This window comes from Vulpes lagopus, chromosome 8 (assembly GCF_018345385.1).
Source record: "Vulpes lagopus strain Blue_001 chromosome 8, ASM1834538v1, whole genome shotgun sequence".
NCBI classification, from domain to species: domain Eukaryota; kingdom Metazoa; phylum Chordata; class Mammalia; order Carnivora; family Canidae; genus Vulpes; species Vulpes lagopus.
In genome coordinates, this window is record NC_054831.1 from 42,998,748 (window position 1) to 43,023,269 (window position 24,522).

The following is a 24,522-nucleotide window of genomic DNA, read 5'->3' on the forward strand; positions in this document are numbered from 1 at the left end:
CAGGAAGCCTCGCGCAGCCGGACCCCGCCCTCCCGCCTCCGCCCCGCCCTCCCGCTCCCGCCCCCGCCCCCGCCCTCCGCTCCCGCTCCCGCTCCCGCTCCGGCTCCCGCGGCGCCCCCGGCGGGGAGGGGCGCGGCGCGGGGGCGGAGCCAGCCACGGGCGCAGCCAATCGCGGCGGCGGCGCGTCCCGGGGGTCCGCGGCTCGCCGGGCGCGCGGGGGGCGGGGCTCCGCTTGACAGTGGCGGTCGCCGGGCGGCGGAGCCGGGGCGCCGCGAGCGGAGCGCGGCTCGGGGAGCGGGGCTCGGGGAGCGCGAGCAGCGCAGGCGGCGGCGGCGGCGGCGGCGGCGGCGGCGGCGGGCGATGCCGCGGGTCTCCCCAGGCGCCGGGGTCCTGGCCTCTTCCTAAAGGTACTCAGCCTCGCTCGCCCCCTCGCCCGGGGCGCCGCCGCGCCCGGCCCGCGGCTTTGTGGGCTCCGGCTCCCCGGAGCGGGTGGGTGGGGCTGGGCGGGGCTGCGCCGCCGGGGCCGCTTTCCCCGCGAGGAAGAGGGTGGGGGCCGAGGGAAGCAGGGTGCGGGGGAGGAGGGCCGTCTCCGGGCCGCAGCTGGCTGCATCCCGTCCTCCATCCTCTCCTATCTCCATGTGGTTAGAAAGAGGTTTTGTTCCAGGACAAAGTTTGATGCTAAGACTTGAGGAGCCAGACGCGGGGGTCCCAGAGGCCCGCAGCTCTAAGGAGAGTGGAGCACGCCTGGTTCTGAACCTGGGCATGCAGAAGCCCGTGCCACTTTCTAGCCCAAGCAGCATTCCCGACACAGGCCGTTTCTTGAGGGGATCCCTCTGTGGGGATCCCCCTTAGGGAGGGGCTTCGGATACAGGGCATCCAGACCCCCCCACAGACACACATACATTATGGCTTTTGATTGAAAACAGTGCAGCAGGTGACCGGCTGGCCCCCATGTTCTTCCCTCCCTAGAATGGGTGCAACCAGTATCTATACTCTAAGAGCTTTAAAAATTCAAGTCAGCCTTCTAATTAAAGATCCCCCCCCCAAAAAAAACAACAGCAAAAAAATAAAGATCCCCAAGCACCGATGTGTCCAAGGTGCCGATGATTTCTTCTGTCAAATCTTGACTAGTTTCTTATTACCATATGCTTCCGATCAGCTTTCTTTGAGTGCTGGGCGGGTGCTGTGGAGCACAGGAAAGGGAGGAGAAGTTGTAGCCCGGCTCTTAGGGTGGGAGGTGGGAACAAAGATACAGAACACGTCTACCCACTTGAAGATAGGAGAAAGTTTTAACCTTCAAAATAAGGTAGGTTACCTGGGGATTTTTGCTTTACAAAACTTCCTCCAATGCAGATAAATCATTAGAGTTAGACTGAGTTTTTCACAAGATTGCGGGAACAGGCCTATTTTAAAGTAGCTCCCGTGGCTACCCCTTTGACTTAAAATTTGCAGATTTCAATAAATATATGTAGATTCTGTTTAGTTCTAATAAACGTTTCTGATCATATTTGTGGATTAGCAAGCTTACTTTATTCATTTCTAACTAAGACATATTCATACTATAAAACAACTACATAATACCAATTTATGGGCTCTGGAGACACCATAGTCAAGGACACTTGACCAGACATCCTGTTCTGGTCCATAAGATTTACTCGACACCAGGAACATAACTCCTGTAAGAGCATTTATATTATAAAGAGAAAGAAACTTCCTTAGTGGTGACACAGTAGTGTCCAAATACTGAGCACATACTATGTGCCAGATATATCACTAAGTTTTTACATATATTGTTACTTGAAATCTCATAGTCTACCTGATGAAATAGTATTACTCACCCTGTTTCAGGGACTAAGGAGATATATAATTTTCCCAAGATTATGTGTCAAGTAAATAATAGAGGTGGGATTTGAACCTGGATCTATTTGATTCCCTGCCCATGCTCCTTACCACTACTGTATGCTATCTCCCAGCCCCTCCTGAAATAGACTTGCCATATTATAATGTAGTAGGAAATACTGTCTCTACTGGCCTCTTGGATTCAAGTCCTTTATAGACTGTTTCTCCCTCTAGGAACTCAACACCATGCCTGTGCCCAGCAAGTATTCCCTTCACCAAAGGGCAACATGAAGAACTCCCCAGATTCCCCCTTAAGCCTCAGTCCCCAGCATGTATATCAGACAGACATCTCCAGACATATAAACTCCTTGTCCTTTCAGAGAAGTGGGTTCTGGAAGACAAGTAGCCAAGTGTTTCCCTCACTGCCACTTAAGGAGCAATCTCTACCCTCTCAGTCATCCAAGTCTGTTTTAGCTCTGCACATATAAGTACACGCCACCAGTTGGCAGCAATACATCCCCTGCAGTGTTCACACTGGCACACTCATCTTCCTGTACCAGCTGTCAGAGAATTCCTGACACAGGCCAGCCTATTTAAAAGGAAAAACTGAAACAAGGTTGCTTGCTGGGGACAGTGGTATTAGTCCAGGGAATTCTTGGATTCTCCACTGCTGACCAGAAAGGGAATTAACATAGGGTCCTAGGACCAGGAAGTAGGCCTTCCCCATAGTGTGAAATGCCATGTCCATGGTGTAGCCCATTAGCAACACTATTGAAGATAATGTGTTCACCGTATAGAAACCCATTTACCTGTTACCTTGGTGATGGGTGTGGCCACACACCTGTTTATGATTTGATTACTCACTTTTACACTAACACAGTTGTCACTGGCTGAATGGTATCAAAAACTGATGTCACACTTGTGACACAGTGAGCTTTGAAGCTGTGCCTAAAAAAATTGTGTGTGTTATAATCGACAGCCATTGTTTTATCATTTCTCCTCCCTCGGGGTGTGTGTGTGTGTTTTCTGTCTCCCTTGGTATAGTTTTCAACTCTCTCTGGTTCCAAAATAATTCGAAGTACCAAGCCTAAAGAGAAATAGATGCATTTTTGAGCTCAGGCCATATGCTGCCTGGAAACATATCCTTGTAGTTGGCATTTTACTCATGTTACTCTAGTGCTAAGAACCTCAAAGTCCCGTATGCACGCTTTGGGATTTCAAATGGACTCTCCTGTCTAATTATTTCACTCCTTACCCTACAGCAGTTGGAAGGTTTGAGTTTAGAATACAGCCCCAGCACCTCCCCTCTAAATTCTCTAAACTGCCAAAAACTGGAGCAGCACTAATTAAAGTTGGGAAAGTAGAACATGAGGTTTGCTCATTGTCACACTCTGGGATGAGAATGGGAAATGTACCAAAAACGTTGGGGAAAAGGAGATATGTAGACTTCTTTTTTTAAAGATTTTATTTATTCATGAGAGACACACACACACACACAGAGAGAGAGAGAGAGAGAGAGAGAGGCAGAGAGAGAAGCAGGCTCCATGCAGGCAGCCTGACGTGGGACCCAATGTGGGACTCGATTCTGATCCCGGGTCTCCAGGATCACGCCCTGGGCTGAAGGCGGAGCTAAACTGCTGAGCCACCTGGGCTGCCCAAGATGTAGACTTCTTTAAAATGACTGGTGATCTGCAAAAGTACACCAAATTGATACCACACAGTGCGCCTAAAGTTGGGTTTGTACAGATACTTTATTAACTTAAAACTGTCCATTATCAACAAACTTCTACTTTGTATTGTATTCTATTTATAAAACTTCTCATTAACTAGCTATCTATTTTTGTTTCCATATTTCATCAAAACTAAAATGTCATTGCTTATAAGATATAGCATTATTTTTATGTTATATAAGAAGAAAGACAAAATACTGCCAATTATAACACGCATGCCACCATGACACTGTGTGAATCAGTCACACTACTTTCTCATTGCTTTCAATCTTCCATCTCTTCCATGGGTTTTGATTCTTTTTCCTGTTTGTTGCTTCATTAGTGTTGCTTTCCTAAGCAATGTGTGATAGGTAATGGGTTTGCATATATCTTGGTAACAAACTGTAACAGATTCCTCTTCTGTGTCTTTCTTTTTTCAATCTGGTAAAGTATTTGGATCTTGCTTTGCAAGGTAAAATGGAAATGCCAAACAAAGACAAATGTTTCCCTTAGTAATATAACATTTATGTCCCACTGCTCTGTTTCTGTGCTGTGGTGCATACACAATAACATCTTCTTTCAGTGCCAAATCATAGTGGAATCTTTCTAAAAAATCGTTTAAGTGGCAATTAAACAGAACACATGTAGTGCCAACAATGCCCATAATTTAGAAGTGATAACAAAATGAATAGCTGTGACCAGATTTATGCATGTGCAGAGAAATGACGATGGTTCTGTGACTACTGCCAAGTTATCAGCAGTTTTAAGATACCATCAATATTAAGACATCCCATTTCAGAGATGCTAAAATGTGAAAAAAAAAGAACCAAATCAATGAAATATGCTAATCTGTGCCTATCTAATTTTATTGACCCTATTGATTCATTGTGCAAGGACTTTTTCTGTATTGTTCTCTACTATATGCTAGCCACTTAAGGATAGTCCATGACACAGTTAATCTGCTCAATAAATAAATGTCCATAGAATAAGTGAATGAATATCCTCCCATGGAAGGCATGGAGACACATCAAGTAGTTCTCTACTCTCCTGCTGGTTAGGAAATGTGTTCTTAAAATTATGACATTGACAGAAATGTCAGACATAGAAAAAAGGTATAGACCAGCATTAAGTCCTTAATTTTATTTACAGATCCCTATTCAAAATATTTTATGCCATTACAAAAACTAGTTTAGGATGGAAGAAATTCCATTATAGCTTTCATTAATCTTTGATCACTGAAAGAATTTATAACAACATAATACCTTGATTCTTTCATACAATCCCAAATCATAAATTGCTTGAATTTTATGCTTTGTTCAATTTCTTGTACTTGTCCTACTAGATATTTGCCAGAAACCAGAATTAATAAGTACGTGATTTTCTTTCAGTAGACTCCTCTGAAACAGAAATTCAGTGGTGGTGACCTTGTCTAGATGTACATCTCTGAGAGAATATATATGTTTGTATACATGCACACACTTTAAGGCCTTGTCTTACAGTCTACTTTTGTAACCCACCAAAAAGGCCATCTTGACATTTTGACAAAGAAAAAGATGAAAAGAAAGAAGGAAAACCTTGCCAGGTAATACAGCCCTCCGTCTGTCATTGTTTCCGCTTCCTTATTGCTAGATCACTCATGGGCTTCTGATATACATTCAGTCTGCTTGCTTAGGGAAGAATAAATAGTGTGTGTCTTTCCCCATGTACAGGCAAAGCAGTGTGTGCTATGAAGAGACCTGGCAAATAGATCAGAGCTTTCTCTTTCATATGATAAAAAATAATTATTAATTCAATCTTTTTGGTTGTACTCTAAAGGGACTTATGTATAATTACTTTTATTAAGCATTATTAACATGCAGCCAGACCTTAAAAGTTTTATTTGTTTAGAGAGCTTGCACATGCTTTCATGTGAGCGGAGAAGGGGCAGAGGGAGAGAGAGAATCTTAAACTGAGTGTGGAGCTGACCCCAGGTCTTGAACTCTGGACCCTGAGATTATGACATGAGTTGATATCAAGAGTCAGGTGCTTAACTGACTGAGCCACCCACACTCCCCAATGACAAAAATAATTTAAAACTTGTTTTTACTGAACACACAGGGTGGGATGAAAGAAAAACAGAATAATCTTAGCTGCCAATTCTATGATTATGTGGGATGTTTTAATTAGGTATGGTAAGACATGCAGACATGGAAATGACTCTCATAAAGGAAGGAATTTATTGTGCTCACAGATCCGTAGAAGCAGGAGGCACATACGTCATGCAGGGCCACATGGAGGTGGAGGGAGTAAGGGGTGACTGTAGGCAAGAGAAGAAACAGGGGAGCCAGGGCCCAGTTTAGGATTGAGTAATTTCAAAGAGCTTGGGGCACAGAGCCTGTCCCTAGTTGTCTGGTACCTGGCCCTGGGGTGATGAGGACAGGTGGACAGCAGCACTGAGTGTGAGGGTCTGAGTATGGGCTCTAGATTGATTGGTTTGCATATGAAAAGCACATTGGAAGGCAAATTATTTATCCCTAGAAATTAGCTCACCCTGTGAGGGGCAGTACCTGCTGGGTCATGAAGACCCCAAGAAGTTGAAACATCAGAATACTGAAAATATGTCATAGTTAATATATAGAAATTTAAAAAATAGTCCATTAATGAATTAGCCCCATATACACATGGAGTATTTAGCCAAATGTGCATGAATGCCTTGCTCGGGATCTGACACATGGTACTCACCCAGTAAACATTAATTACATCTGAGTTGTGGTACCAGATGGTCCAGCCATGCTCACAGTCAGCCTTTGCTGCATATTGCCATCAGGTGCACAGTGTTCATCTTGAGAAAAATAAAAAAATAAGGAACCACACTGCATAAAGGATCCCCAAATGAAAGATGAACCACCCAGGATGAAGAGAAGGCAAAACTGTTACATTATTAAAAACATAAATCAACTCTTAAGCAAATACATCTTTAAGATCTTAAAATCTATAAGGTAATTATATGTTTGGGGTAATTCCTTATTCACTGTGGATTTGGAATATTAGAAAAAGTCAGGAAACATGAAAATTGCAGGAAACTTATAGAAAGCTTGTTTCTGTGTAAAATTTGGAGTTGCAAAGGGAATTGTGTATTGTAAATGTCATGCTCAGGAGTACACTTGTAAATGTGAGTTACTCAAAGTAGAATCAAACATACTATTATGTGGTGACACAGGTCTAGGCATAGAGTATTTAAAATATACCTGTGCTTTACTGATGCTTGATGGAGGATAGCGATGAGTGGGATGGACGTGGGGTTAGACTCAAGACATTACTTTTTAAAAAAAGTGTTATTGAAGTATAGTTGACACACAATGTTACATTAGTTTTAGGTGTGCAGGTAGTGATTTGACAAATATATACATTATGCTATGCTTACCACAATGTAGCTACCATCTGTCACCATTTAACACTATTACATTATATTCCCTCTGCTGTACCTTTCATTCCTGTGACTTATTCTTTTCCACAACTGGAAGCCTTTACCTCCTACTCCCCATCACCCATTTTTGCCCATTTTCCTGCTCCCCTCTCCTCTGGCAACCATTAGTTTGTTCTCTGTATTTATGGGTCTGTTTCTGGTTTTTGTTTGTTTTGTTTTTTAGATTTCACAAATAAGTGAAATCACATGGTATTTGTCTTTCTCTGGCTTATTTCATTTAGCATAATGCCCTCTAGGTCCATCCATGCTGTAGAAGATGGAAAGATCTCATTCCTTCTTATGGCTGAATTGTGTGTATGTGTGTGTATATGTGTGTGTATTTCACATCTTCTTTGTTCATCTCAATGAACACTTGAGTTACTTCAATATTAAAAATATGCTTTTTATGATAAATGGCAAGAGTGCAGGAAGGTAGAAGTGTTAGGGCTCACAGTAAGTAGATGAGTTGTTGCAGTGGTCAAACTCGTGATTTCTCTTTCTGTGGTTGATTAATAATCGTAATGTCTTTAAAGTCCAGTGACTTTTCCTTAGAATCTTGACCATGCATGTTAAGAAATAATAATGAATACGTAAGTGGAAGGTCCATGTAATAATAGAAGAAGAGTAATTTCTTCTTATTGCCTTCTGCTTACAATTCTTTCCATTTGGAAGCAGCCCGGGTGGCTCAGTGGTTTAGCGCCACCTTCAGCCCAGGGCCTAGATCCTGGAGACCTGGGATCAAGTCCCATGTCAGGCTTCCTGCATGGAGCCTACTTCTCCCTCTGCCTGTGTCTCTGCCTCTCTCTCTTTCTGTGTCTCATGAATACATAAATAAAATCTTTAAAAAAAAAACCCAATTCTTTCCATTTGTAGCTCTTGTACACATCTACTTTGCAATGTGTAAGAGCTTATCTATGTTGATGGAAATTGTAGGGATGTTTTCACTGGAGCACAGCTGCTACCCCATTGTGTTTCCAAACTGACATCATAACTCTTTTATTAAAGTAACAATATTAGCCTAAACTGGACACTGAAAGATTTTCTGCCTGGTTTATGTTGCTGACCTAGATTTGATGTTGGTCAGGACAATCCTTGGGTTTATCCACACCAGTGAAGAAATATCTCTTAACCTAATATATGTCTTGAAATCCAGGCTTTTAATGTCCTCTTGAACTCTTAATTTCATACACAATTTAGACCCATATGAAAATGGAGTATTCAGTCAAATGAGATAATGTGCAGAAGCATTTGAATTGTCAAAAAAAAAAAAAAAAACAACCGTGATGAACAATTACATCTACATGAGTGCTGCATGTTGCTTTCAACGTCAGTGATACTCATGAGTCCTTTGCTTTCTGGAGCCCTTTTCTTTGTGTTGATGCATATAAGTGAGACCCAGTAGGGGGAGGGGGAGGTGAGAGGGAGCAGCCTTCCTGGATCTGTTCTAAAGTATTTGCATTCTATTTTAGTTTTAACCTTTATGAATTTGAATTGCATTCTTTTGGTGGTGGAGTGGAAAGAAGCATATCCTTGCTTATCTTTTCAGCCCTAGAGCTTAGAAAAGTACCTATAAATAAATAATAAGAACCTAATAAATATTTGCTGATTTAAAATATATTGTTTGGTTGACATGGGAATTCCTACTCTTCTTTGGCACAAAGATTCTTACTAATAATGAAATAAAAGTCTCACATAATATTTGATAATTTGATAGTTAAATTATCAACACTGAAGTATCAAAAACGTCAAAACTGAAATTTTAACAAATAGAAGTCACCAAGATAAACTTGGCTTAACAAATTAAAAAATTTGTTAAAATGGGGGCACCTGGGTAGTTCAGTCAGTTAAGCATCCCACTCTTAATTTTAGCTCAGATCATGATCTCAGGGTATTGAGATTGAGCCCCATGTTGGACTCCATGCTAGGTGTGGAACCTATTTAATATTCTCCTTCTCTCTCTCTGATCTTCCCTCCCTAAAAAAAGAAAATCTATTACAAATGATCATTATTAAAATTCTATGATATGGGACTGAAAAGTAGAGAGACACAAAGTGTATAGAAATTCTAGATTTTGATTTAGATTACCTAGGGAACTTAATGTAAGACACACAAATAAGCAATACAACTTTGAAGGAAAGGTCAATTACTTAATGAAGTTTGCTAGAACAAAAGAATAACAGTGTGAAGAAGAGAAAACAGTAAGAAAAAGAATAACATATTTTGGTTATAATCAAATACAGGTTTCCTCTGCTATCAAAAGTAGAGCGTTCCTGTGAAGCCTTTTGTAAGCCAAGAGGGTGTAAAGTGAAAAAGCAATTACCATTTTGTAAAAGTGAAAATCTTCTTCATATTTCTTTTGGTTAGTGAAAACAAGTACTAACATTGGTCTTTTGTAAAAGGTAAGTGGTGTAAAGCAAACTTTCCGATAGCAGAGGAAACCTGTATTGTAATAAATTTCAGATAAGCTATGGTATTGAATGTTGGAGAAAAAAAAGAAATACCATTTAATAGATATTTGTCATATATTTGTCCAAACCTATAGAGCATACAACACCAAGAGTGACCCATAACATAAACTATAGACTTTAGGTGATTATGATGTGTCCATATCGGTCATCAGTTATAACAAATGCCCCACTCTGATGGAGGACTTTGATAATGGGGGAGCCCCATACATGTGTAAAGGGGTAGGGGCGTATGGGAAATCTTTGTACCTTTACCTCTGTTTTGCTGTGAATCTAAAACTGCTCTAAAAAATGCAATCTCAATATAAAAGAAAAGAAAAGGAAAGGAAAGGAAAGGGAGAAAAGGAAGGAAGGGAGAGAGGGAAGGAGAAAGGAAGGGAGGGAAAATAAGCAAAGTAATGTATTATGCCAGGTGTGAAGGCCATGAAGATTTTTCTAAATGTTCATGTCATCATGACAGATGCAGGGACGCTTGGGTAGCTCAGTGGTTGAGCATCTGCCTTTGGCTCAGGGCAGGATCCTGGATCCTGGGATGTAGTTCTGCGTGGGGCTCTCTACAGGGAGCTTGTTTCTCCCTCTGCCTATGTCTCTGCCTCTCTCTCTGTGTCTCTCATGAATAAATACAATCTTAAAAAAATAAAAACAAAACAACAAATAAACAAAAGACAAATGCATTGGGATATAAAAAAGTGAAAAGCATTTAAATAAGGAAATATAATAAAATAATTCTAAAAGGTAAAATGACAAAATGAGAAAGAACATGGGTAATAAAAACTTATCCAAAATATGTAAGACTGGCTCAATTGGAAGAGCATGTACTCTTGTTCTCTGGCTCAAGCCCCATGTTGGGAGTGGAGAGTACATAACTAGATAAATAATTAAATAAATAAATACATACATACATACATAAATACATAAATAAATATAAACTTAAAAAATAAAATATGTAACAAGTTGATGTGAATAGGGATATGTGGTATGACTACTCAGATTCTGGTGCATAAGGTGTTGAGGAAGATGAGCAGACATTTTGGACACTGAAATACAGATGTTAGATCATCACATGATAACGTCCAGAACATAAAACACACAGATTGATTGCTGCCGCTTAAATAGGTGTAGTTTGTGCTTTGACAAAAATCAAAAGTGATTTGGAAAGTTGGAAGTCTGTGTCTGTTGACTTCTTTTTTATTTGTCGAACTAGTAAAACAAAAATAATGATAATCTTTGAACCACCCTAAAGAAATTAAATCATAGGGACTTTATTCAGAAACCACTTGCGATAGAATTACATATCAGGATTTTCTTCTTTTTTTTTTTTTTTAAGATTTTATTTATTCATGAGAGATACACACACAGAGAGAGAGAGAGAGAGAGAGAGAGAGAGGCAGAGACACAGGCAGAGGGAGAAGCAGGCTCCATGCAGGGAGCCTGACGTGGGACTCCATCCTGGGTCTCCAGGATCACACCCTGGGCTGAAGGCAGTGCTAAATCACTGAGCCACTCAGGCTGCCCCATATCAGAATTTTCGTCTTTTACTTAGGTGTTTTTCCAAGCAATATAAACAAATCCAGCAAAAGGATTTTTTTTTTAAACCAAAAGGAGAACTTTAATAAGCTTTTACGGCACTGCAATTACAGGAATATTAACCTATAACATGCAATAGAAATTATGATGCCTTCTGGACATATTTGACAGATAAACCTGACATTACAGTTAACAGCAACATATTCTGTTGAAGAAAAATGCAACTTAGTTCAGCTTTCAGGTTAGAAAATGTATGTTTTTACTGTAATGTCGAGTAGCATTTAGAAAGTTTAGTTTTCCTTTTCTAACCTCTAAGAGACAGTTATGATTTTTTAATGCAATCATAGTATGCAACCGCTTTCACATTGAACACTCAACAGTGTGGACATTCAACAGACTCTAATAGGACCTTAGACAGTATCTCCACCATTGTTTTATGTCTTAAAAGCACACTTATCCGAAACAGCATGTAAGATTTTGCAATTTGATCACACTTATCCCAAACAGTACTTAAAGTTTTTAAATTTGGTCTCAATCCTCATAAAATATTCACTTCAGCATTATTTTTCTTAACTCTATAGAAACTGCAGGTGAAAACTCTGCCTCTGTGAGTACTGCGTGAGAATGGGGAATAATTTTCTTGACTATGAAATGATCAGAATAAAAGTTGGAAGTCTTTTGAACAGTGGCTACAGTATGTATATTTGGTATGTTTTTGAAATAGGAAGAGCTTTGACACAGCCTGACCTGGACTTGCTATCCCCTCTTCCACAGAATGAGAAGTGAATCAACACCTGTTGAAGACTGTGGCTAGTGCCAAGCCGATGGCATTACAGTCTCTCCTTACTTCATTTCACCCCCATAGCAGTCCCCTGTGTAATAGACCCAGTTATCATCTCTATTTTACAGGTTAGGAAACTGAAGATCAAAGAGGTTAGATATTTTTACTTAATGTCACCCTGATAGCAAGTGAAGAAGTTGAGAGAAGAACTCAGTGTTTGACCCCAGAATCATACATTTAAGCACCTCCATAATACTCCCAGCATATAAGCTTGACATTCCTCAGCCTTAGCTTCCTTGTCTATAAAATGAAGCCACTGATTTCTACTGGGCAACTTTGTTGTGAGTTTGCAAGAGAATATATATAAAATATCTAGTGCACTAGTGGCCTGGTACAGAGTAGTTGTCTATTGTTATTGCTACTTTTGTTGCTTTTGGAAATGACTTTAATGTGAAGTCAAGTGAAAATCTTTGTCTCTCAAATTTAGCCCGGTCATGTCTATTGCTATGGCATCCATTCTATCAAGCTGTTCACCATCGTATAGCTATAGAAACTTCCTTGCTGGCATCCATAATCCACTCTAGAACATCTCTTCTTCAGAACCAATCTTTGCTACCTCACGTGGAGCGTCTAGATGACTAGAAAGCAGAAGTGGAAATAAACACTTTAAAGTGGGGGTGCTGACCAGCATTACTCTGCAGGAATTCTCTGCACCCATTCAAGCAAAACAGTGGAATTATATCCATCAAAAGTAGAACATGAGGAACATATCCACTCAACACTCTTGATGCCAAGAATCGAGGAATTCTTACCTGCATTTGCTATTTTTTTTTAAAGTCCTGGATATTTTATCTTCTCAAGTAAGAAGAAAACCATTGGCAACCCTAAGTTTACTCTTGAAGCAATGACTAGAGTACATTTAATTACAGATTCCATGAGTTTGTAAGTAGTTAGCAGGTCTTTAACATTCTTGTAAATATACATAAACCACATCTTCTTTATCCATTCATCTTTCGATGGACACTGAGGCTCCTTCCACGGTTTGGCTCTTGTGGACATTGCTGCTATAAACATCGGGGTGTAGGTGTCCTGGCGTTTCATTGCATCTGTATCTTTGGGGTAAATCCCCAACAGTGCAATTGCTGGGTCGTAGGGCAGGTCTATTTTTAACTCTTTGAGGAACCTCCACACAGTTTTCCAGAGTGCCATTAGAAATGACAAATACCCACCATTTGCTTCAACATGGATGGAACTGGAGGGTATTATGCTGAGTGAAATAAGTCAATCAGAGAAGGACAAACATTATATGTTCTCATTTATTTGGGGAATATAAATAATAGTGAAAGGGAATAGAAGGGAAGGGAGAGAAATGGGTAGGAAATATCAGAAAGGGAAACAGAACATAAGGACTCCTAACTCTGGGAAACGAACTAGGGGTGGTGGAAGGGGAGGAGGGCGGGGGATGGGGGTGAATGGGTGACAGGCACTGATGGGGGCACTTGATGGGATGAGCACTGGGTGTTATTCCGTATGTTGGCAAACTGAACACCAATAAAAAATAAATTTATTATTTAAAAAAAAAATTCTTGTAAATATATTGTAGTAACTGAAATTTACATTGCATTCCTCCTGACTTTCCTTGAAGAGGTCTGGAGCATCCACTTAGGAGTTTTTAGTAATCAATTATGAAATTGCTTGTTTATTCTCATAGGTTGAAGACCTTGACTATGTGACTCCTGATTAATATGTTAAAAATATTGTAATGTATCTAAGATGCATTAAAATACATTTTAATATGAATATGTTATTAAAATATTTTTATCACACAACAAATGTGTTCAATGTTGGAAAATTTAAAGATTTAGTTAAGCAAACAGAAGAATATAAAAGCCATCCATAATCCCGCCTCCTAAGTGTCATCATTGTTCGCATTTTGCATGTTCTCTCCCACATTTCCATCTTTTCACACATATTGTGCACAAAAAAATGGAATCATTCAATAAACTGTTTTATGAGTTGCTTTTGTCAGCTAACACAATTTATCCTAAGTATCTCTCCATGATAGTAAATCATTACATAGCTTTTTAGACAAACTACAAGTTATCAGACCTAGGTCCTTGTGTTTTGAGACTCTAGAAAAGCCTCCCCTTAGCCCCAAGCTGAGGACTACGTCTTTCTCTACAAGACATACCCCTATCTTGAGTTTTAGCGTAGCCCAAGTTCGGTTTCACTTCCAAAGTGAGAGCTCTGCATCTGGACTCCTACCTCTGCCTGGTTTACTCTTGTTATCATGAGCTTCTCACTATTTTCATCATCTAAGAAGGGGTGTCAGAGTCATCCTGGTGGTTCTGACATGGAAATACAAATGAGCTTTTTCTGCTTTGCATCCTCTGACAGATGAATGTCAGGAGACACACAACCCTGCCAACTGGCCTCTTAAAACCAAGCCCATCTGCCGATCAAAAGCTGCCATTCAGAACGCCGACACCCTCCCCATCTTATGATTTTAATTTCTATAACTGGCTCTCAATTACTGCTTCTCCTGGGAGCTGAGATGCCAACGATAATTGAACCCCACAGATAATAACCAAACTTTATGATAGTTTAAATCTCCTCCCCATCCATCTTTCAGCCAGATCTGCTCACAAATGGCCTGATTTGAGTTTCTCCTCCTTTTATTTTTTCTGATTAGTTCCTGATCCAGAGCCTAATGAGCAATGAGGTAGACAAAATTTGATTGCCAGAGAGATAAGCAGAACCCAGCCTGTCTTTATGGTCCTATAGTTTGAGGATATCAGTCTTTGAAACTTTCAGTGTCTTCACTGTGAAGAGCACTAAGCAGGGTGTTTTGTACTAGTAGAATCAGGTGCTTACTGTCCCTTCTTGGTTCTTTATCCAAATATTTTGCCCAAAAGCATATAAATTGCTTTTTTCTATCCGGATTCTGCAAAAGCCCCTTAAAACTCTTCAAACAAGTTCCAACTAATTGATGTTCTTTTTTTTTTTTTTAATACTAACTTAAGCTCTTCTTTCCTCAGTCTGCCCTCTTATCTCCACCCTCCCACAAAATAAATACATATATATATAGATATATATGTGTGTGTTACATATATGTCGAATACACATAGACAAACATTTTGAAATATGAATCAGAGGCACCATTCTGTAACCTCATATATTTGTGTTCTTTTACCTTCTCCACCAAGGGGTCCTGAGCCTTGAAGTTGTCAGTAGCTGAGAGTGTAACTCCAGGCATGCCAGTACCCTTTCCTCCCTGACCAGTGCGAGGCACCTGCCTTACTTCTTTAGCCCTCTCTCCTCCAATGTGAAGTCTTCTTTCAGCATTTCCATTTCTCTTCTGCTCTTCCTTTCCTTTTTACAATGTCTTTTTCTATTTCCCTGACATCTTTGTGCTCAACAAGGACATGTGATGTATCTACAAGAACAAGGACATGTGATACATCTACAAGAACAAATTTTAAGATTGTGATATTTCCTGTGACCATTATGGCTGTTAAAGTCTCCTGAAACAGCACATTACCTATTTACAATATTTTCTTTCTTAAAGGAAGTCATCAGGCATTTGGCTTTCAAGGCATTCTTGGAGCTAGTTGAGTTGGATAACTGGAAGAAAGGGTTATTATTGCCTTCTGGTTACATCATAGATGCTTAGAAGGGCCATTTTGATTTAGACATTGCAGAACACTTACTTCTGAGCACATTCTCCCCATCTTTGCTTTATAAGTGGCTTAGTCCTTAGCACTAGTAGTGATTCAGGCCCTGTGGGACCACTCCAGCCTATTTGAATAAGCTATCAATAATATTAAAAGCCTTCCCAGACACTGATGTTTGCCAGCACTTACAGGCTAGTGCAAATTGGATGAGTGCCTTTTGGGTGTTTTCAGCTTCTCCTCGGTGTTTGTTAAACAGTTGAGACGTTTGTCAGAAATGTCAATTGGACACAAGCACATTATAGTATGTGTTTTTAATTGTATTTTTACTGCAACTTGATTCAGTAGAATCAAGTAGAACTTGATTTCTTGTTGGACATGTCCTTAGCACCGGAAAGAAGTACTGGAAGCGTTGAATAGAAATTGTATGTGAATTATCCCCATTGAGTAGAAGACAGTCATAGCTGGCACAGCCTCTGGACTGGCTGCAAGGACTGTTGATTAGGAGACAGAGAGGAGGAGCCCAGGGTCTGTGCCCTCCTCTCATTTCCTGCTTGACAGTGTCCCAGGCCCACTGGCCCAGCCACGGGCCAGCACCAGCTGGAACCTGGATTAGACAAACAATTCAAAGTTAACAAGGGACCTGAGAAAAATGACGGAGGCACTATTGACTTCATTTGTATTCTGGATGAGATTCAGAACATCAATGATTTCTCCCTTGAAATTTGTGTGAAACATGGGCAACATGTATCCTTTCTTTTTTCTTTCCTTTTTTCCCTCCTTTTCTGGAAGAGAGTCTATAGCTTTGATCAAGTTCTTACAGGAATCTATGGCCAAAACGTGGTTAAGAATGACAGTTCTAGTTTTTCTCCTCTGTTTGTAATAGCCTCTTCTTTGCTGACTTTAAGTTTTATTCAAGTTGTTCTGAAAGAAAAGAAGTTTGAGATGTTCTAAACCTCCCAGATTCATCATCTATGGCTTGGGAAGGGGATGCTTTTAAAGCCAAACCCATATCTTCCTGAGTACCCAGTGAATACAAGAAATTACAGAATCAGGGGATGGTGCTCTGATGAGGCTGAGCAGTATGGAGGGTGATACCATCTGCTACCAATGTGGCCTGACAGCTGGAGAGATGCTGGATGGCATAGCTAAGTGAGCAAACTGGGCTGCCATCTCAGTAAATGGGTTCTGTGAATAGATCTTTATTATTTGGGCTCAAGTGGGCCTAATTTCCACAGCTTTGTCTATAGCCCTAAACAGCTGAAGGCCCAAATACAGCTTCAGAATCCTAAATTTTAAAATACAGCCTACTAACACAGTACATTTGAAAATATAAGAGTTTTTGAATCATATGTGTAGCAAGAATTAATGATACTCCTTTTGTTTTCCATTCAGAATAGGAAAACAGTAAATATGTGAATTTTTTTTATTTTTGAAACAAGTTTTCTAGTAATATTTTAATATTGGTATTATCATCAGTATTGTAGAGAATGCTCAATCTTATTTTATTTTTTTTAAATCTTTTTTATTTTATTTATGATAGTCACAGAGAGAGAGAGAGGCAGAGACACAGGCAGAGGGAGAAGCAGGCTCCATGCACCGGGAGCTCGACGTGGGATTCGATCCCGGGTCCTCAGGATCGCGCCCTGGGCCAAAGGCAGGCGCCAAACCGCTGTGCCACCCAGGGATCCCTCAATCTTATTTTAAAATGGAAACTCAAACTAACCTTTATTTTGCCCTGATTGACTAAATTCACCTCTGCCGACCCTTTGAACTATCAGGTCTGCTCGTGAGTTTTATCTGTGAACTTGAGTGCAGTTTCTGGATTTTTGTGGTTGGATTTACTTTTTTGCCAAACTTTTGTGAGGTGGTCTCTGTTTTACTTGAACATCCATTAGGTAAGAGGATATGCTTTACTGAAAGAAGATCTTCACTGAGGATTAACCAGCCAAAGCAGAAGAAAGTGATGACAGACCGATGTTAATCTCATTATCCTATAGTTGATTCTAAAGCATTACTGCCCAAGTGCCAAATAGATACCTCTGTTGACAAATAGAATGCTTCATTTGGCATCAGCAGTAGCTTGGTGTATCTTTTTTGGAAGGTGTATGCAAAGTCTGTCACTTACTACTTCACAGTTACAATAAACCTCATTTATCTATCATTATGGGGGAACATGTTCTAAACATGTTAGTTTTTCAAATAATTCAATATCATTTTGCTGAGAGCCTCTAAACCAAGACTCTCACTTCTGTTTTCTGAGACAGAGAGTACTGAAGTTAATTTCCTCTTTTCTGGATTGCTTGGGCTATCTCTCTGAACATGTCTTTTACCTTCTGGGGCTTAAACCTGTGTATGTGGGATGATTTGTCCATTAAGCTAAGTTACCCCAAATGTTTGTGCTTTCTGACATTTTGCTATGATTTTTATGCACCTTTTCTGTCACATGTTGTCAAAATAACTTTCCATACCTGTCAGAGTATTTAATATACAACTATTCCCTACAGTTACAGGAATTGTTCCATTCCTTTCTTATGTTACAAAAAGCACTTTAAAAATGCTATTCCTTCAGAAAGAGTAAGAGGGTTGGACGGACAACATTTAATTCAGGACAATGATGTTTATTGGTTTTAATTATTCTCAAAATGGATTTAGGTTAAAGAATAGCTTCTCATTCATTATAATGGGGCAGGTAAAAATCTAAAATATGCCTTACAATTGTTAAATTTTGAACTCTTCTGAAACTATAAGCGCAAAGTCTCTTATCCAGCTTCACCTGAAGTCAGTCTACTAATTACATCTTGACCAAAAATTTTGCCGTTATTTATATTGCATAAAGTGTATTGTAAATAACATGAATGATAAGATAATGCAAATAAAACAACCTAAAAGGGAAATAGAATGGGAGCTTTGGAGAGCTGACATCATTATGCATAGAAATGTAACTTTTCAATAAATATAGAGAGATTTAAATATATTTAGAGTTCTGTGTCTACCAGATTTAAGGTACTGGCTACACAATAAATGGCTTGATGACATTTTTCCTAGTGCAAATATCATCTTTCCTAGTACATGCTTAACAATAAAAAATTGTATTTATTTTCTATTAATTCATTCTTTTGTGGAATGTAGTCAATACCTCCATTATTCATTACACTTCCCAATTCTTACTTATTTCACAATGCTTTCTTCAGCATTATAAATAGATACATTTTACTCTATAAAAATTCAACTTCTGCAGTTTGCTTGCTTAAGACTTCTATACAGTTTGGAGATATTGGCTGTAAATAGTTTAATTAGATGCTATGTAATAAGATAAAAATATATTTAAGTTATATAGAAAAGTCTGGTCACTGCACCAACTTCTTGTTTCACTCTAGAGCTCCATTAAAGTTCTGTTTTTTTTTTTTTTTCCTTTTCATTCCACACTAGCATTGTTCATAGTTCTTTTTGTCCATGAGTACCAGTCACCTAGAGATATGGTGACTGATCAACAAATTGACAAAACTGATTATTCTGCATGTGTAAACCAGATAATTTAGGCCCTCAAACCGTTCTCCACCAGAAATATTTAGTTGCTTTGCTCTAGTAGCAAAATTCATAGCATAGTTATAAATCATCTTATTAGATTTTTTCATGGAACAAAAGTTTTGTTTTCCTATTAAATGATCAGTCTATTGTATTCCAACAGAAAGAGGTATAATCACCCAATACTGTCTCAGTTCACTTTCCTTGTTTACCAAAATAACACATCTACCCACCTCCCTCACAATGAACCTGCTCTTGGGTTTACTGGGTGAAATCTTTGTCCAATGGGTGAGGAGAAGCAGACCCTCCAGACAGTGGTCAACAGCACAAGTATTTGACTTAGGGGCTGACTTTGAAGCCAGTTGAACAATATGGATACGGCAGTATGGACAAATCTAGCTTTGTTCTTGATTGCCACCTTTCTCTAGAGTGTGACCCTTGGATTTAGAAGGTGTGATGAACAGCAACAAACAGATAGGAAATCATACTGCTAAACAGAACCCTTCTTCTGGGCAGTAATAACCTGAGTTGAACAACTCCAAGCCATTTCTCCTACGTGTGGTAACTAATCTCAACTCTAGCACCTGGACCAGGACCCAGCACATAGTAGGTGCTTAGTTTTTCATCTTAAAATGAGAATAATAATGCCTATTTCATAGGTTTGCTGTGAGGGAAAATCAGGAGAATATTTAAAGTGCTCAGAACTCTGCCCAACACGTAATAAGCTCTTATTATAAAAATGAAATCAGAAACTCAGAACTAATTTAGGTATGTCTTATTGTAGGCAGTTTGGTCTCTCAGCCTGGGATCATGATGGAAGACAGGGAAGCCCTGGTTTAATATTTTTAAATTGTCTCTGAACTCTAATGAATGCCTTTATGTTCCTTAAGGTCTGAGCATTTTTAAAAACAAACGTCATTCAGAAAAAAATTGAAAGCAACAGCAAGATTTCTACATTGCAGATGGCCTGGAGGCAAAACTCCTTCTACATACCACTGCCATATTCAGGAAAGTTCATTCAGACATCTGGTTGAAAACTCTCTAACATGTCAGAACCTGACTGACCTTGTGGACCTATTGCCAGGCCACAGCTTTTCCTGGGAAGACAACCTGTCTTCCCTCTGGGGCTGAGTGTAAAAATATGAGGCTCTAGGTTTGAAAATTAGAGCCTCATCCCAGTGCTGTTTGTTTAGCTGGTCCAGGTGGGAGCCTCAGTGATCTAACTAAGCCATTTAGATGAAATGAAAGATCAGGGAGTCAGAGAAAGAACGTGAGTTATGTGACTCCTCCAGTATGGGAAAATTACCTAAGGAAGTTGTAATCAGCCAGATCATGCTGGCTTATCAACATCAGACCATGTTTCTGCATTTCGAATTCAATTATCTGGAAACCTATATAATTAAAATAAAAAGCATCCATGCTTTATGTCTTGATAGGAAAAATAAAAAAGAAAGATTAATGTTACTTTAGAAAATGATCTAGGGACACCTGGGTGGCTCAGTGGTTGAGCGTCTGCCTTTGGCCCAGGGTGTGATCCTGGGGTCTGGGATCGAGTCCCACATCGGGCTCCTTACAAGGAGCCTGCTTCTCCCTCAGCCTGTCTCTGCCTCTGTCTCTTTCACTGTCTCTCATGAATTTAAATAAAAATCTTAAAAAAAAAAAAAAAAGAAAAAGAAAATGATCTGGCTCTATGCAGGAAATGATCTCTTCTCACTCACATTTTGCATTCTAGCCTAAAACAACCCTGTCCATAGCTCTATAATTAGAAATATAATAGTCAAAGCCAGGCTCTAGGAAAAATGTCCGATTCATTTTCTCCACCCCCACGTGTACTATATTTGGTTTATTTTCTTCTTGCTCAATGAAGAAATTTTCTTTAAGTATGAGTGTCAGTAAATATAAAACTAAATAAATCACCAAGTTTATCATTTGGCGTATATTCTATTTTTATACCAGTTAATCGTGTTTGGGGACATAAGGCACAGGAAAGGCTTCCCTATACTATGTATATAGTAACTTTTCAGCCCATAGAAGTGTGTTGCATTTTGAATCCATGTGACAAGTAAGTACTTCTACCCTATATCTGAAAGGAGGACACCCAATGTGTTATCTGTACACAAAAATGCGTCTCAAAAACTAACATAAGGATTAAAAATTGGTTTTCTGTTTAGACCTACATCAAATCCTAAGATATTTGGAAGTTAACTGGTGTAAAATAACATCCTATTTCCTAGAAATAATTTAAAAGGCCCAGAGGTGGTGGTGGTTGTTTTTTAAGATTTTATTTATTTATTCATGAGACACACACACATACACAGAGAAAGAGGCAGAGACATAGGCAGAGGGAGACGCAGGCTCCATGCAGGGAGCCTGATGTGGGATTCGATCCTGGAACTCCAGGATCGGATCGTGCCCTGGGCCGAAGGGAGGCGCTAAACCGCTGAGCCACCCAGGGATCTCCAGGCCCAAAGGTTTATACTCTTTTTCAAATAACTTTTATTAGGCACTTGCCCACAAGCATGCTATGGCCTGGTACGTGAGCTTGATATTACAATATTGCAGCCATTTGCTTTCTAAGACTGCAGTGGATCAAAGACAGCTTTTATGCTGATGTGTAATTCTAGAAGTGTAAGGTTTCCTGGCCGTTTAGGGCCACACTTTCAAAACCTGCTCCTGTCCTAAACTCTACTCAGCTCTCCACTGCCGCACACCAGATAAGCTCAGAAGTCAGCTGGTCAGATCACAGGTGTTAGGTGCGTACCATTGCCTAATGGAGGCAAGAGATGAAACAAGAAAAATATGAGATAAAACTCCAACACATGAATAACTCAAGGTCTTTAAAGAGAAGAAATAAACATATCAGAAACAATTAATGAACAAACTATATTAAGTGTGAGGTTCAAAGTTGTTTTCCTGTTATTACAGAATCAGTCAGGAGGAAATGATCTTACATAGAGCTGATTTTGTTAGACATAAGGAAGGTCAAGCTTCCCTGTGAGTTAGATACATATTGATTTGACAGCAAGACCAGAACTTGGTGCCTCTTAGTACTGATTGGTGGTTTCAGTAGCTGCAGTGCCTGACTGTAAGGTAGACATCCTTGAACTACCCTAAGTTTTGTACTTGATCCTGTGTGAATTTAGACAAGACTGTTTGACATCACAGAGAAGCTGTACTCCATCTGACATAAGGCCAAGTAACCTATATATAATAGGTAACCTTTTTACAAAAAAAAATTACATGATAAGCATAAAGTTTGGCCTATAATCCTAGGAGTGGTTTGGGGAAGAGGGAAAGAGAGAAACTAGTTTATTTGCAGGTCATCCTTCTCAGGAAAAATATTGTGCTGATTGTGGCTTGGTTTATTTGTTTAATTGTGGTAAGAGCACTTAACATGAGATATACCTCTTTTAACAAAAATTTAAGTATACTATACACTATTGTTGACTATAGGTACAATGTTATATCGAAGATCTCTAGAAATTATTTATCTTCCTTAACTGAAACTTTATGCCAGTTGATTAGTTGGTCCCCATTTCCTCCTCTCCCAGCCCCTGGCAACTACTACCCCAGTCTTTGATTCTATGACTTTGACTATTTTATATATGGCGTATAAGTGGAATCATGCAGTATTTGTCATTCTGTGATTGGTTTATTTCTTTTAGCATAATGCCCTCAAGGTTCATCCGTGCTGTCAACATGTTGTAGAATTTCCTTCTTTTTAAAAGGTGAATAATATTCCATTTTATGTATGCATCAGATTTCCTTTATCCATTTATCTGTTAGAGGACACTTAAGTTGCTTCCATATTTGGCTTTTGTGAATATTTCCATAATGAACGTAGGAGTGCTAATATCCCTTCAAGATCTTGATTTCAGTTCTTTAAGAAAATATCCCAAAATGAGATTGCTGGGTCATATGGTACTTTTAATTTTTTTCATAAAATTCCATGCTGTTTTTCATAGCAGTTACATCATTTTGCATTCCCATCAACAAGACACAAGTGTTCCAATTTCTCCACATCCTTGCCAACACTTGTCTCATTTTTTTGATGATAGGTATTTTGACAGGTTGTGGTTCTGATTTGCATTTTCTTGATGATCAGTGACATTGAACATTTTTTCATATACCGGTTTGCCATTTGTATGTCCTTTGAGGAAATGTCTATTCAAATCCATAGTCAATTTTTAAAGAATTGTAGGAGTTCCTTAGTATTTTAGAGATTAGCCCATAATCAGAACTATGGTTTGCAAATATTTTCTCCCATTTTGTTGTTGCCTTTTTATTCCAATTGCTTCCTTTGCTGTGAAGAATTTTTTTAGTTTGATGTAGTCCCACTTGTTTTTGTTTTTGTTACCTGTGCTTTTGATGTCCTAGCCATAAAATCATTGCCAAGACCAATGTCATGAAGCTTTTCCCTGTGTGTTATTTTAGCATTTTTTATAGTTTTGGGTCTTATATTTAAGTCTGACAGAGTAAGATAAGGGCCCAATTCCTTTTTTTTTTCCTCAACACTATTGGTTGAAGTAACTATTTTTTGTATATTTTTGTGTATTCTTGACACCCTTATAAAGCATTAATTGATCATATGCATGAATTTATTTTTGAGCTCTCTATTCTGTGTCCCTGGCCTATACATCTGTCTTTATGTCAGTACCATTCTGTTTTGATTACTGTAGCTTTGTAATATATTTTGGAACCTGAGAAGTGTGATGCCTTCACTTTATTTTTAAGATTGATTTGGCTAGTCCTGTAACTTTGTAGTTCTATAGAATTATAGAACTTTTTCCCCCCATTTCTTCAAAAAATGCCACTGGGATTTTGACAGGGATTGCATGGAGTTTATTAGATCACTTTGGATATAGTATGGACATTTTAACATTATAAAGTCTTTCAACCCATAAACATGGATCTTTCCATTTATTGTGTCTTCTTTCATTTCTTTCATAGTTTTCAGGTTTATTATTATTTCATTCTTTTTTGGTATTATTTTAAATAGAGTTGTTTTCCTGATTTTTGTTTTAGATAGTTCATTGAAGTATACAGAAATACAGCTAATTTTTGTGTCATGCAATTTTACTAAACTTTACTAAATGGAGATGTTTGCAGACAGGAACAATTTTACTTCTTTTCCATTTTGGATACCTTTTATTTCTTTTTCTTATCTGATTGCTTGGGCTAGGACATCCACTACCTTATTGACTAAAAGTGGCAAGAATGGGTATCCTTGTCTTGTTCCTGATCTTAGAGGAGAAGCTTTTAGTTTTCACCATTAAGTATGATGTTAGCTGTGGACTTTTCATATATGGTTTTTATAGGTTGGAGAATCTTTCTTCCATTCCCAGTTTGTTGAGACTTTGCACCATGAAAAGATACTGAATTTTGTCAGATTTTCTTTTTTGCATTTGTTGAAATAATCACATGATTTTTATCTTTTATTCAATTAATGTCTTGTATCACATTGACACATTGATTATCATACATTGAACAATCTTTCTATCATAGGGATAAATGTCATTTGGTTGTAGTGTGATCCTTTCAATGTGCTGTTAGCTTC

At 39.0% G+C, this 24,522-nt stretch overlaps 1 protein-coding gene across 2 annotated transcripts in view; it reads left to right on the plus strand.

Moving 5' to 3' along the window:
• Positions 1-247: 247 nt before the first annotated feature.
• The window catches only part of FRY (FRY microtubule binding protein), a 434,668-nt gene continuing 410,393 nt past the window's right edge, over positions 248-24,522 (plus strand). For both annotated transcript variants that reach the window (XM_041766014.1, XM_041766015.1), the window contains exon 1: positions 248-407. The gene's annotated coding sequence lies outside the window, so the exon portion shown is untranslated. The remainder of the gene's footprint in view (positions 408-24,522) is intronic.